We start from the raw sequence: 14,362 nt of genomic DNA, 5'->3' as shown, positions 1-14,362 counted from the left end.
TTAGAAAAGAATAAATATTGTTTTTAAACATGTGTGAAAGCAATAGTACTGAGAATTATATTAAATAATGAAGGATTGGGTGAATGGAATGTGATGAGAAATTTGTTTTAGAAAGAAAAGAAGAAAAGTATGTGATGAAAATCCAATTTCAAACTTTAATCATTATTATATTTATAAGGCAGGGAGACAACGTCAACATGTCCACGTCATCTTAAAGGAAAGAAAAAGGAAAAGTTGAAGCTCCAAAAAGGGGAAAGAAGAGGTCAATTCAATATGACCCACGGCTGCATTGACGGTCAAAGGTATGGGGCTCAGTCAGTCTCACCAAACAACGCGTTTTTTGTCCTTTTCTTGTTTTATTACCTAAATACTAAAGTAATGACGTCCTTTCCTTCGGGTAACGCGTATTTTTAAAAACACAAATAACTCAAGACCAAACAAGTTGAATGCAAATGTAACCATTTCTGTTTTTGCTTCTTGCTTTTTCTCCTTTTCTTTTTTTTTTCTTTAATTATGTTTTTAGGTTTTTGTTTATTAATTAAAAAAAAAAAGTCAGTTACTATCTTTTGGAACTTTTTTTAAAAAATAACAAAATATTAAGGGTGTGTTTGGAGTGAGGTTTTAAGGGGAAAAGGATTAGGAAATTGGGCCAAACCGTGTTTGGCCCAAGGATTATGATAAATGGAGATTAAGGTTATCATGATCTTTAAATAAACCTATCTTATTCTCTATTTTACTTTCTTACAACCCTACATTACCCTATCCAACTAACACAATCCAAATTCTATTATTATTTTTTAAATGACTACAATCATAACCTTTCTCCCAAACACATATTATTATAACACTACTATCATAATCCCTCCTCCAAACACATATTATCATAACACTACCTTTTGTATTCTTTCCCCCAAACACATATTACTATAACACTACCAATAATAATCTTTCCTCCAAAAACATATTATCATAACACTAGGATTATCCTAGGATTATTAATAATTCTTTTCCCTCGTAACTCTTTCCTTCCCCCGAACGCACCTTAAGGTCCTGTTAGGAGTTAGGGTTATCACTGTGGGCTTAGACTATCCCAACCCTAACCCCCGTTTGGTTCAAAGATTATGGAAACCCTGGTTTTAGGGTTTCCATAATCCTGTTTTATCCATTTCTTCTTCCAAATTGAGTATGCCAAAAACCCTCTCTTCAAGCCGTGTTTCTACCTCCTTTCAACGTGTGTTTCCGCCTCCATTCAACACGTGTTTCTACCTCCTTTCAGTTATCTTCTTCTTTCACTTCCTTGATTATTCTCTCTATTCTATTCTATTTTCAATTTCAGTCGATTCCTTGTAATTTCCTTGCATTATTTTTTCTGAAAACCCCTTTTAATATCTACCCTTCAACCCGTGTTTCTTCTTCTTCGGCTTCTGATTTCTGGGCTTTATTCTTCTCCCTATTCTCTTCCATTTTCGATTTTCGTCAATTCCTTGAACGGAAGTTTAGCCGATAAAGAATTTTTGGCCGAAAAACTATATCCCCGTTTCCATCAAAAAGGGGTTTCCTACAATGATCCCAACGCCGATCTACATCTCTCTCATTCATCTCTCTCACTATGCGAAAACGAAAGTGGGTTTGTTGAAGGCGGCCCTCCATAGGCGCTGCCTCCAAATCCCTTTCGGTTTTCTCTTTTTTGCGTGTTCTCTGTGAACATGCATGTGCCTTTTCCCCTTGAAGCAAGTCTTCCTTGCGCTCGATGTAACCCACTTGCCACTTAGTGTTAAACTTGTCATTTCAGCTTGTCGTTCACTAATGTAGAACAGGTGCTTCTTGGTCTTCGCTGGCAATTGGTCTAAATCGAGCATGGTAGGGAGGTATTCTTCTGTTTGAATCCTATATTTTTTCAAACAAGCCAATGATGAGTACCTGTATGCACATACATCTAAATCCATGTTATATTTCATACATTTTGTGGTTGATTTTCACTCACTGATTTCGCTACTTTGGGATTACCTGATTTATTTCAACTGATTTCTTGTGTATTCCATACATTGATTTCGTTTCTACTTTGGTGTAGTCATTTCGGTACATTTCCATTCACTGATGCATATAGGCTATTCTCCTGTATTGATTTTAGTTTATATCAAATGCGATTCATGTTTTATTTATGCATATTTACAAACTTATTTTTTTATATTGTTTCGTTTGTGTGAAATATATCATTTATTTGGTCTGAAATGTATTAATTCTCGTGCCTTCTTCACTGTGATGAAATTTTTTTTCAGTGTGTATTTTACTCGCTAATATATTTGGGAAAATAACCATTTTTGGTGCTGATTGTTCTGTCCCTTCAACATATTGTCTTATATTTTCGTGGTGTACTTTTTTTTTGTAGCTTCCAATATCTACCTTTGACTATGGTTGGACTTATCTGTTAGCCTGATTTTGTAGAGATTCTCTTTGTCTTTTCTTGGTGTTGTTGTAACGACCCAACTCTTTATACTAAGCTGAGGTCGTTACTAAAAAGAAACGATGACAAGGACACTTTTTGGAACGAGGGAAGAATAAATTTTTCATTAAAAACGGAATATTAAAACACTGAAACATAAACGCGGAAGCAAAACTGAGTCCCTATATGGCATGTCACGGATCCTTCTTTGTCGCTCGCCAGCTTTCCTCTACCTTTACCTTCGCCTGAAATGTTAAACATAGAAAGAGTGAGTATAAACATATACTCAGTAAGGGACCTACTACTAGTCCCGCTAGGTGTCTGTTAACTTCCCATTAGAGTCCTGAAAATGGTACCCAATCTCTGGCACGTTCCCGAACACGTGCAACATGCGCTCCCGTAGGAACGAAAATCTGGTCTTCGGTGTCCCGAGGGAGCACCTAGGACATGCTGGTCTGTAGTGAACCCGAGGGTAACACTAAGACAATCGGGATGCGAGGACCCCGTCGAATCACTCGAATCATATCTATATCCATGCTAGACTGGCGTCCCGTCGAACCACACAGTCCTAAATAGGTGGTGATCCCGAAGGACACCCATGCAGGTACGACTCTAATAGACAAAGTTAACAGAACACCCTATCCATAGCATGTAGCATAACATAACATCATAACATGGCATGAGTATTAATCTTAACGTCCTTAATCATGTGATTAATATATCATGCATTAACAATCATCAACAGTCATCAACAGCATACTACCGGTCATTAACATAACATCGGTCATCATCATCAATCATCAACATAATAATCTCAGTCATCATCATCAACATCAACTATCATCATAATCTCAGTATAATCATTATCATCAAATTATGCATTTTAGCTACCATCAATGCATAATCATAATTACATGCGGTCTCTTGAATTCAGTTCGAAGGTCTAGTAGGAGAATCTCTTACCTGGAGATTTTAGCCAAACAAAGGTACTCCCTAGTTGACAGTAAAATTCTCCAATTAACTTGATCCTAATCATAAAAGGAACACTTAGTATCTTAATTAATGAAATTAGCAATTGGCTAACATCCAAAATTTTCCCAAATTAATTAACTTTCTAAAAAAAAGGAGGTTGAAACCAATTCAACCTTGATTGGGAAAAATCCAAGATTTAAATCTTAAAATGTTTAGCCAATTGAACCTTTAAAGAAATCTCAAATAGATACAAAATTAAATTAATAAAATATTAATTTAATTTCTTTGGCTTACCAAGGTTATTCAAATGAAGGTTGGAAAAATCCTCTTATCCTTGATGAAAAATTCATCACTTTAAATCCTCAAGCTTCCAAAGAGACCAATCTTAACTTCAACTGAGGCGGTGACAGCAGAGGGTTATCTTAGAGAAGAAGATGAAGAACCTTTTTCTTTTTCCTTTATTTTCCAACTTAAGCATTCCAATCTATTTATAGACCCAAATAATAACAATAATAATAATAATTATTATTTCCTTTTCCTTTTCCTTTTAGGATATATATATATATATATATATCATAATAACAATAATATTTATTATTATTATTTTCTTTTCCTTTTCCTTTTAGGATATATATATAATACCAAAAATATACATATATCTTTATTCCCATTATCTTTCCTAAATCAATGCCTTAATCTTAGGCATTTATAACCATTAGTAATAATAATAATACTTCTTTATTATTATTATTTTTCTCTCACCAAAATCTACAATAAATATATATTTATTTAAACCATTATTCTCTCTTATAAATATATATCTTTTTCGTCCAATCAAAACCAATCATCTCTCTCTTCATGAATTATTTTCTTTTCCAAATAAATATAATTATATTCCATAATATAATTAACTACACTTTTCCAAATTATTAATTAAATATATATATATCCATATATATATATACTCAATTAATTACAATTCCACCAAAACTAACTTTTCCCTCCAAAATCTCAAATTAACTTAAGTCCTCAATTTATTTAAATCAATCAAATCTTTTCCAATAAATCACTCATAATTTCCAACATGAATTATCTTAACCCAACCATAACAACTTCACTCCAGAATCAAGATTTATCTTTCTGCAGAATAATTAATTATCATCCACAATAACTAATTATTATTTATCTTTCTTCAAAATAATTAATTATCTTCCACAATAATTAATTATTATTTATCTTTCTCCAAAGTAATTAATTATCTTCCACAATAATTAACTATTATTTATCTTTCTCCAAAATAATTAATTATCTCCCACAATAATTAATTATTGTTTATTTTTCTCCAAAGTAATTATCCTTTTACAAATAATTATATTTTCCCAAAATATAATTATTTTACTTTTTCTCCTTTAATAAATATTCTTTCCCCAAAATACAACTATCTTTTCCTTAAATAATTATATTTCAACAAATATAATTATCTTTTCCTTTGACATAATAATTATATATATATTTCCACATATACATATAATTATTGAATCTCTAACAAACTTTCCACCCGACAATTTAATTAAATAACCTCCATAATTATTTAATTAAATTCAACTCCAACAACACTAAAAATCCACAACTTTACTTAATCTTCTTAACCTACCATTTAAACAAAAACTTAACAAACACCACATGCCAAAACCTTTAATTAATTAAATATTCATCCAAGAAATATTTAATTAATTTCAATTCCCACCTAAATCAAATAATTCTCATTAAATGGATTTAAAATAACGCCCAATAAATTATCTTAATTTTTGGGGCGTTACAATCTTCCCTCCTTTAACAACTTTCGTCCTCGAAAGTTCTAATCTTTGAACAGCTTGGGATACTTGGCTCTCACGTCTTAATTAATAACAAATTCTACCAAATTCCAAAATCTTTAATTAAATATACACACCCATGTATATATATTTAATTAATCTAACACAAAACACCAAATATATTCCTTAACTTTGAAGTCCACTTAATGTAATACCCATAATAAGTTCCTTACATTTATTGGGTGTTACAATCTTCCCTCGCTAAGAAACTTTCGTCCTCGAAAGTTTTAGTTCTTGAACAATTTCGAGTATCGAGCTCTCTTGTCATACTCTTGTTCCTAAGTAGCATTGTCAACTTGGTAACTTTGCCATAATATTTTCCTAAGTGCAACTCTCATGTTGCGCAATGCTTTACTTCACTTGACAAAATATTACTTTTCTCAAACACTTTTCTTTCCTTTACACTTATCCAAGTAAAACTTAATTCATAAACCTTCAAAAACTACGTTCTATTTTCCAACTTCAAACTTCGACCAAAAAGGTATTCTCCACCATTTAGCAATCTTTAGAAGTCACTAATTTCTCTTTTCTTGTTTGATAAAGTTCAAACTCATGTCCAACTATTGCTTTCTTTAATGACATCAACTTAACTAGTTATTCAAAAGAAATTCGTTATTTCATCACTTGTACTTTAAACTAGATGTAACTTATCCTTCATGGTAAACTCAAAACAATTTCTTGAAATCTCACCAAAATAACTATGCACTAAAGTTTACTTTGTTCCTTCTCCAGCAACTCAATTCTAAACACCGTCAAATGTGTTTGATATACTTGAACTTAACCATGCCTTTAGTTTCCTTTAAAACCACCAACATAACTAATGTCTTAGATATCCAGTCACAAAGCAGTTCATCACGCTGAACACGTCCAACTCTTTTGCCTACTCAATCACCCCTTTGAGCACCTCTACGTGGCAACATTTTTCCTAAACTTCAACACCAAAACCATCACCATTTAAATCATAACATTCATGCAGTTCTAGTTTAATACAGGCAAGGTCACGTGCATATTCATAATCATGTATCATAAAATACATACCTGGCGAGTGACGAAGGACCGTAATAGCCATAGGGACAAAATCAAAGACTCACATCGTAAGTTAGTCTACAGAACCTAAAAGCTGACGCTCTGATACCAACTGTAACGACCCAACTCTTTATACTAAGCTGAGGTCGTTACTAAAAAGAAACGATGACAAGGACACTTTTTGGAACGAGGGAAGAATAAATTTTTCATTAAAAACGGAATATTAAAACACTGAAACATAAACGCGGAAGCAAAACTGAGTCCCTATATGGCATGTCACGGATCCTTCTTTGTCGCTCGCCAGCTTTCCTCTACCTTTACCTTCGCCTGAAATGTTAAACATAGAAAGAGTGAGTATAAACATATACTCAGTAAGGGACCTACTACTAGTCCCGCTAGGTGTCTGTTAACTTCCCATTAGAGTCCTGAAAATGGTACCCAATCTCTGGCACGTTCCCGAACACGTGCAACATGCGCTCCCGTAGGAACGAAAATCTGGTCTTCGGTGTCCCGAGGGAGCACCTAGGACATGCTGGTCTGTAGTGAACCCGAGGGTAACACTAAGACAATCGGGATGCGAGGACCCCGTCGAATCACTCGAATCATATCTATATCCATGCTAGACTGGCGTCCCGTCGAACCACACAGTCCTAAATAGGTGGTGATCCCGAAGGACACCCATGCAGGTACGACTCTAATAGACAAAGTTAACAGAACACCCTATCCATAGCATGTAGCATAACATAACATCATAACATGGCATGAGTATTAATCTTAACGTCCTTAATCATGTGATTAATATATCATGCATTAACAATCATCAACAGTCATCAACAGCATACTACCGGTCATTAACATAACATCGGTCATCATCATCAATCATCAACATAATAATCTCAGTCATCATCATCAACATCAACTATCATCATAATCTCAGTATAATCATTATCATCAAATTATGCATTTTAGCTACCATCAATGCATAATCATAATTACATGCGGTCTCTTGAATTCAGTTCGAAGGTCTAGTAGGAGAATCTCTTACCTGGAGATTTTAGCCAAACAAAGGTACTCCCTAGTTGACAGTAAAATTCTCCAATTAACTTGATCCTAATCATAAAAGGAACACTTAGTATCTTAATTAATGAAATTAGCAATTGGCTAACATCCAAAATTTTCCCAAATTAATTAACTTTCTAAAAAAAAGGAGGTTGAAACCAATTCAACCTTGATTGGGAAAAATCCAAGATTTAAATCTTAAAATGTTTAGCCAATTGAACCTTTAAAGAAATCTCAAATAGATACAAAATTAAATTAATAAAATATTAATTTAATTTCTTTGGCTTACCAAGGTTATTCAAATGAAGGTTGGAAAAATCCTCTTATCCTTGATGAAAAATTCATCACTTTAAATCCTCAAGCTTCCAAAGAGACCAATCTTAACTTCAACTGAGGCGGTGACAGCAGAGGGTTATCTTAGAGAAGAAGATGAAGAACCTTTTTCTTTTTCCTTTATTTTCCAACTTAAGCATTCCAATCTATTTATAGACCCAAATAATAACAATAATAATAATAATTATTATTTCCTTTTCCTTTTCCTTTTAGGATATATATATATATATATATATCATAATAACAATAATATTTATTATTATTATTTTCTTTTCCTTTTCCTTTTAGGATATATATATAATACCAAAAATATACATATATCTTTATTCCCATTATCTTTCCTAAATCAATGCCTTAATCTTAGGCATTTATAACCATTAGTAATAATAATAATACTTCTTTATTATTATTATTTTTCTCTCACCAAAATCTACAATAAATATATATTTATTTAAACCATTATTCTCTCTTATAAATATATATCTTTTTCGTCCAATCAAAACCAATCATCTCTCTCTTCATGAATTATTTTCTTTTCCAAATAAATATAATTATATTCCATAATATAATTAACTACACTTTTCCAAATTATTAATTAAATATATATATATCCATATATATATATACTCAATTAATTACAATTCCACCAAAACTAACTTTTCCCTCCAAAATCTCAAATTAACTTAAGTCCTCAATTTATTTAAATCAATCAAATCTTTTCCAATAAATCACTCATAATTTCCAACATGAATTATCTTAACCCAACCATAACAACTTCACTCCAGAATCAAGATTTATCTTTCTGCAGAATAATTAATTATCATCCACAATAACTAATTATTATTTATCTTTCTTCAAAATAATTAATTATCTTCCACAATAATTAATTATTATTTATCTTTCTCCAAAGTAATTAATTATCTTCCACAATAATTAACTATTATTTATCTTTCTCCAAAATAATTAATTATCTCCCACAATAATTAATTATTGTTTATTTTTCTCCAAAGTAATTATCCTTTTACAAATAATTATATTTTCCCAAAATATAATTATTTTACTTTTTCTCCTTTAATAAATATTCTTTCCCCAAAATACAACTATCTTTTCCTTAAATAATTATATTTCAACAAATATAATTATCTTTTCCTTTGACATAATAATTATATATATATTTCCACATATACATATAATTATTGAATCTCTAACAAACTTTCCACCCGACAATTTAATTAAATAACCTCCATAATTATTTAATTAAATTCAACTCCAACAACACTAAAAATCCACAACTTTACTTAATCTTCTTAACCTACCATTTAAACAAAAACTTAACAAACACCACATGCCAAAACCTTTAATTAATTAAATATTCATCCAAGAAATATTTAATTAATTTCAATTCCCACCTAAATCAAATAATTCTCATTAAATGGATTTAAAATAACGCCCAATAAATTATCTTAATTTTTGGGGCGTTACAGTTGTCATTTATGTGAATATTTACTCTCCATCTCCCCCTATATAAACCTTATCTCCTCTTATCATTTACCACCTCTATTTCTCATTTGTTGCCTTCTTCCTTTGTTTTGGAAATTTGTCTTTTGTAGGTAAATGCTTCTAAACTTTCCATATTTTTTTCTATAATGTTTGTTTCTACCTTGTTTTCTCACCTATATTTCTGCCTTGTTTTCTCACCTATGTTTTTGCGTTGTTTTCTCACCTATGTTTCTGCTTTGTTTTTTCACCTATGTTTCTGTCTTCTTTTCTCACCTATGTTTTTGCCTTGTTTTCTCACGTATGTTTCTACCTTATTTTCTCACATATGTTTCTGCCTTGTTTTCTCACCTACATTCTATATTTCATTTTTCGTACTCACGTATGTTCTTGCCTTCTTTTTTAAGTTCATTCCATATATTTACATATTTCCTTCTACCATTTTTCTGTGTTTTGTACTTATTGTTATTCATTTTCTTTCATGGCTTGCGTGCATTCTGTACCCTTTCATTTGGCTGGTCATATGCTTTCTTTGTTTTTCATCCCTCGTAATTGATGTTTCCATAACAATGAAATATGATTCAACTTATTGAACTAATTTCTAAACTCTGAGGCTACTTAACACGTGTTTTCAAAAATGATTTTTACGTTTCAATGTTGTTGGTTTTAACCTACATGTTAGAATCTTAATTCCGGGTTCTTGCTTCTAAGTACAAGGTATGCAATCCTTCCTTTTCTGCTCTATTTTTCTTCAATTATGCTGCATTTAAAAAAATTGTCATGTTTTCAACATTTCTTGTATCGTAACTTTTTTTTCTTTGCAGAATGTCTGCAGTCATCCCATCCTTGTAAGAGGTATTAGATTAGCCATTTGTAGATTCAATGTTCATATTGTATTGCTTTTTTTTTTTTCATTACTATTAAAATTATGTACTTTATTTCCATTTTTAGACTACAAACTATCAGTTTTGTAATTAATTTTTTTCATGGACATTTCATCGTTTTAATGAATTTCTTATTATTTTGTTTCATTTTACGTTTGAAATTTGTGTTTATTTTTTACATTCACATGCAATACATTTTCTTTCCAAAATTACCATACCAATCTCTACATTTTCATTAGTAGAACTCACTTTATTCTAACCAATTATTTGACAACTTTTTTTTTTTAAAAAAAAATTCCTACTACCGTATCATAACAATAATAGGCTATAATGTGAATTCCATTCATTCTAAGTAATACAAATGAGAACTTCACATTTTTTTTAAGTTAACAAAGTTTTAAATGGTTGTTTTTAAAATATGCCACTAAGTTTGGATAGTCATTAAATTAAGTATATTTAAGAGGTAATTTATTACATATTTAAGAGCATTCTTAAATTTGTTTAACTAATTGTCATAAGTTTTGATGAATATCAAACATTGGCTGTTAAAAACATAGTGGAGTAGTAATTGTAGCACATACTATTTTTAAAAGACCTCATTCACTATCACACATAGAATTGTAGTTACAATTTTAAAAAATTTAACCGTTACACGTCTTTTAAAAAGAATGTTTGAAATAAGTTATTTGTCTTATGTTACAATAAATGACTAACTAGAAGCAAACAATTTTCATATGTTTCTACAATTTTGCTTTTTGATAAGCTTTCAATAAATGTTACAAAATTTTTAAGCTTTGAATCAAATTATATTTATTATTTCAAACATGACACGTAACACATAAGTGCATTATTTTAGAATTTGTCTTTATGTGCAACAGGGATTTTTTTGTTCATTAGGGATCTTTTGACAATGTATATAGATAGTGTACTAATAGACTTAGTAAATATTTTTTAGGAAATTCTAGGAACTTTGAAATTGATCAACAAACCATTCTTGGAGTTCTAACTGCGTTCACACTGGCACAACATCAGATACTCCAAACGTTGGAGCTACTAATGAAAGATAATAAGCGTCTTCCACAAACCCTGTACAGTACTAGGCATATAATTAGGTAGCTTGCGTACTCTCGCATGATACACGAGTTTGATCTTGTGTGTCGACAAAGCACACGCATGGACAAACGAATATTTGCAATTCTATGCCATTTACTTAGGACTGTAGCTGGTCTTTCGTTGACAAAGATTGTTGATGTTGAGGAAATGGTTGTGATGTTCTTGCAAGTCCTTACCCATGACGTGAAGAATCACATAATTCAACGAGAATTTGTACGGTCGGGTGAGACAGTATCTCGACATTTTAACCTCGTCTTATTGGCTATGTGCTACGACTCCACTACGAGTTGATAAAGAAACCTATACCGATAACAAACTACAATGATTAAGTTGGAAGTGCTTCGAGGTGGGCATAGTACAAGTGGTTTGTATGTGACCTATCAGTATCTGCCACTAATGTAAGCGTGTTTGTTTAAACCTACAAAATTACCTTGGGGTGTTGGACGGGACATACATAAAGGTCAACGTGCCTACAACTAATCGCCCTACATTCAGAACGTGTAAGGGAAAAATTGCCACAAATGTACTGAGCGTTTGCAACACGAAAGGGGATTTCGTATACGTTCTCCCCGATTGGGAAAGATCTGCAGTCGACTCGTGGATTCTACAGAATGCCCTTGCACGATAAAACAGACTCCAAGTGCCAAATGGTATTCACAATTTTTCATCAAACCACGTCGTTTTGTACTTACATATTCAAAGCACATAAAACATTGATTTTTGTAACAAGATATTATTATATGTGCAATGTGGGTTATCCAAACTTTGAGGGATTTCTCATCCTATACAGAGGCCAACAGCGTACCACTTGCAAGAGTGGCGTGGTGCTTGAAATGCCCAACCAATGCAAAGGAGTACTTCAACATGAAGCACTCTTCGACAAGAAATGTGATTGAGTGTGCCTTTGGTGTTCTGAAGGGTTGTTCGACAATACTTCATGGAAAGTCGTACTATCCCCTCCAAGTCCAGTGTCGCATCATCCTAGCATGTTGCTTGTTGCACAATTTTGTAAACACAGAAAAGACAAATTGTGACGACATTGACGACGTGAACGAGGGCGACTCCGCGTACGCCACGACCATTGTTGCATAAGACATTCAGTGCATTGAGATCACAAACGAGTGGTCTCAGTGGCACGATGAATTAGCTGAAGCGATGTTTCACAAAGTGACAGTTGCGTAATGCTTAGGTAAAACGATTTTAAAATTAGAACCCATCGGTTCTATGCCAATTTAAATTATATGTCATAATATTGTTTTGTAGTCATTTCTGTCTTGTAAATGTGGAATTTTGAAATTACTAACCCATTTTATGTATTTTTTGTCATTTGTCATTCTCAGTATGACAACCTCATCTCGTGCCCCGAAGCATGTATGGACTAAGAAGGAGGAGGACACTCTTATAGAGTGTTCAGTGGAGTTGATGTCCACTAGAGAATGAAAATCTGACAATGGTACATTCCAGCTAGGTTACCTTGGCCTAACTGGTACGCATGATGGCTAAAAAATTCCTGGATGTCGTGTGTCCACGCAACCACTATAATCGACTGCAGAATAAAGACACTTAAGAGGACATTCCAGGCCATCGCAGAAATGCAGGGGCCAGCGTGCAATGCGTTCGGCTGAAACAATGACACTAAATGCATAATTACGGCGAAGAAAGTATTTGATAACTAGGTTAGGGTAAGGAAAATAATATAAACGTCGCACTACTTGTGCAGTGTACATTTACTTCACAATTTTCCTATTAGTACTTTTAAGTGGTTCTATTTTTTATGCAGTCGCATCCTGCAGTGACTGGACTCCTTAATAAACTCTTTTCGTATTACGACGAACTTGCATATATGTTCGAACGCGATAGGGTGAGGGGTCGTTTCGCTGAGACATTCGCCGACGTCAGGTCTAACAAGCCTGTCGGGTATGAGGGATTTGACATGCCGAATGGGAACGAGGAGTTCTCATCAGTGTACAACTAAGGGATTGACATGTCCAAGAGGATGTACGCGCATCATGACCTTCTCACACGTCAGAGAGTAGGATTGGATTGAGTGGATCAAAGAGGAAGAGGGGAAGCCAGCGAGAGGGCGAGCTTGAAGTTATACATATGACCCTCGAGAGTACGAATGATCAACTCAGGACGATTGCAAGTGGCCTGCACGCGCCTTTGCCAATGATAACCATGTGTGCGAAGAATTCTTACACTATTGCGTGAGATGCCGGAACTAATCAGCTTGGATAGGGCGTTGTTGCAAAGGCACCTGTTGTCTCGTATGGACGACATGTAGGGTTTTGTACAGATGCCTGATCATGAGAGGGAGACCTTTTACACAGTTTTCCTACGAGACATCTTCAGATAGTTTATGTCCTTACTTCACTGACTTGCTTGTTATTTTCTTACTTCACTTGGAATATGTTGTTGACTGTTATTTGTTTTCCTATTTTAGAAAACTTTTTTTTCATATGTACAATACCTGTTCATGCACATGTTTTCTTTTTCTCCCTTTACCCTTCAATTCGGTTGACAAAGTTTCTTTCAAATTAAGGCAAATAGTAACAATTTGAGCAATATGACATTCAAGTGCTACGTAATAAGTAATTTAATTAATGAATATAAATATGGACGCATGCATTAGACCACGTAATTAAATATGTTAAAACCAAATGTATGACGCTATCACTAATTACAAATACGCAAAAATTAGTTTGTATTTGTAAAAAAATGACTTGGAATAAAATTAGTACAATTTTTTAACAAATTATTTTGAAATTGGATAACTGTGTATGCTAATTTAATAACATTAGACATAGAAAAAAAAATTTGAAATAAGAGGGGTTCGACTCTTTCTTAAAAAAAAAAGGAATAATAATTTCTTTCGTATATCTACAATGTGAATTAAAAGAACTACTAAACAAAAAAAATATACATAATCCAATCCACATAATCTTTCCCTCAAACACATCTTATCATAAAATCCCCATAAACCTATCCCCATAACCCTTTCCTCACTCTTACACTAATAAACAAAATGGTAGACTCTCAGGGTGCGTTTGGGGGAGGAAAATAGTTATGAGGGAAAAAGATTATGAGAATGCTAGTGTTATTGTAATATGTGTTTGGGAGAAGGAATATGAAAAGTAGTATTATGATACTATGTGTCTAGG

General features: G+C 32.7%; 1 long non-coding RNA gene across 2 annotated transcripts; it reads left to right on the top strand.

Annotated features, from left to right (window-relative positions):
- The first annotated feature begins 10,974 nt into the window (after positions 1-10,974).
- LOC103489992 (uncharacterized) lies at positions 10,975-13,583 on the top strand. Of its 2 annotated transcripts, XR_007820536.1 has the most exons (4): positions 10,975-11,851; positions 11,992-12,390; positions 12,542-12,883; positions 12,982-13,583. It is a non-coding gene; the product is annotated as an uncharacterized LOC103489992 (long non-coding RNA). The 2 variants fall into 2 exon arrangements; XR_007820535.1 differs by having other exon boundaries at positions 10,975-12,390.
- The last annotated feature ends 779 nt before the right edge of the window (positions 13,584-14,362 follow it).

Source organism: Cucumis melo, chromosome 4 (genome assembly GCF_025177605.1).
Source record: "Cucumis melo cultivar AY chromosome 4, USDA_Cmelo_AY_1.0, whole genome shotgun sequence".
NCBI lineage: Eukaryota > Viridiplantae > Streptophyta > Magnoliopsida > Cucurbitales > Cucurbitaceae > Cucumis > Cucumis melo.
Note: the sequence above shows the minus strand (reverse complement) of the source record. Positions and strands in the feature narration are given on the sequence as shown.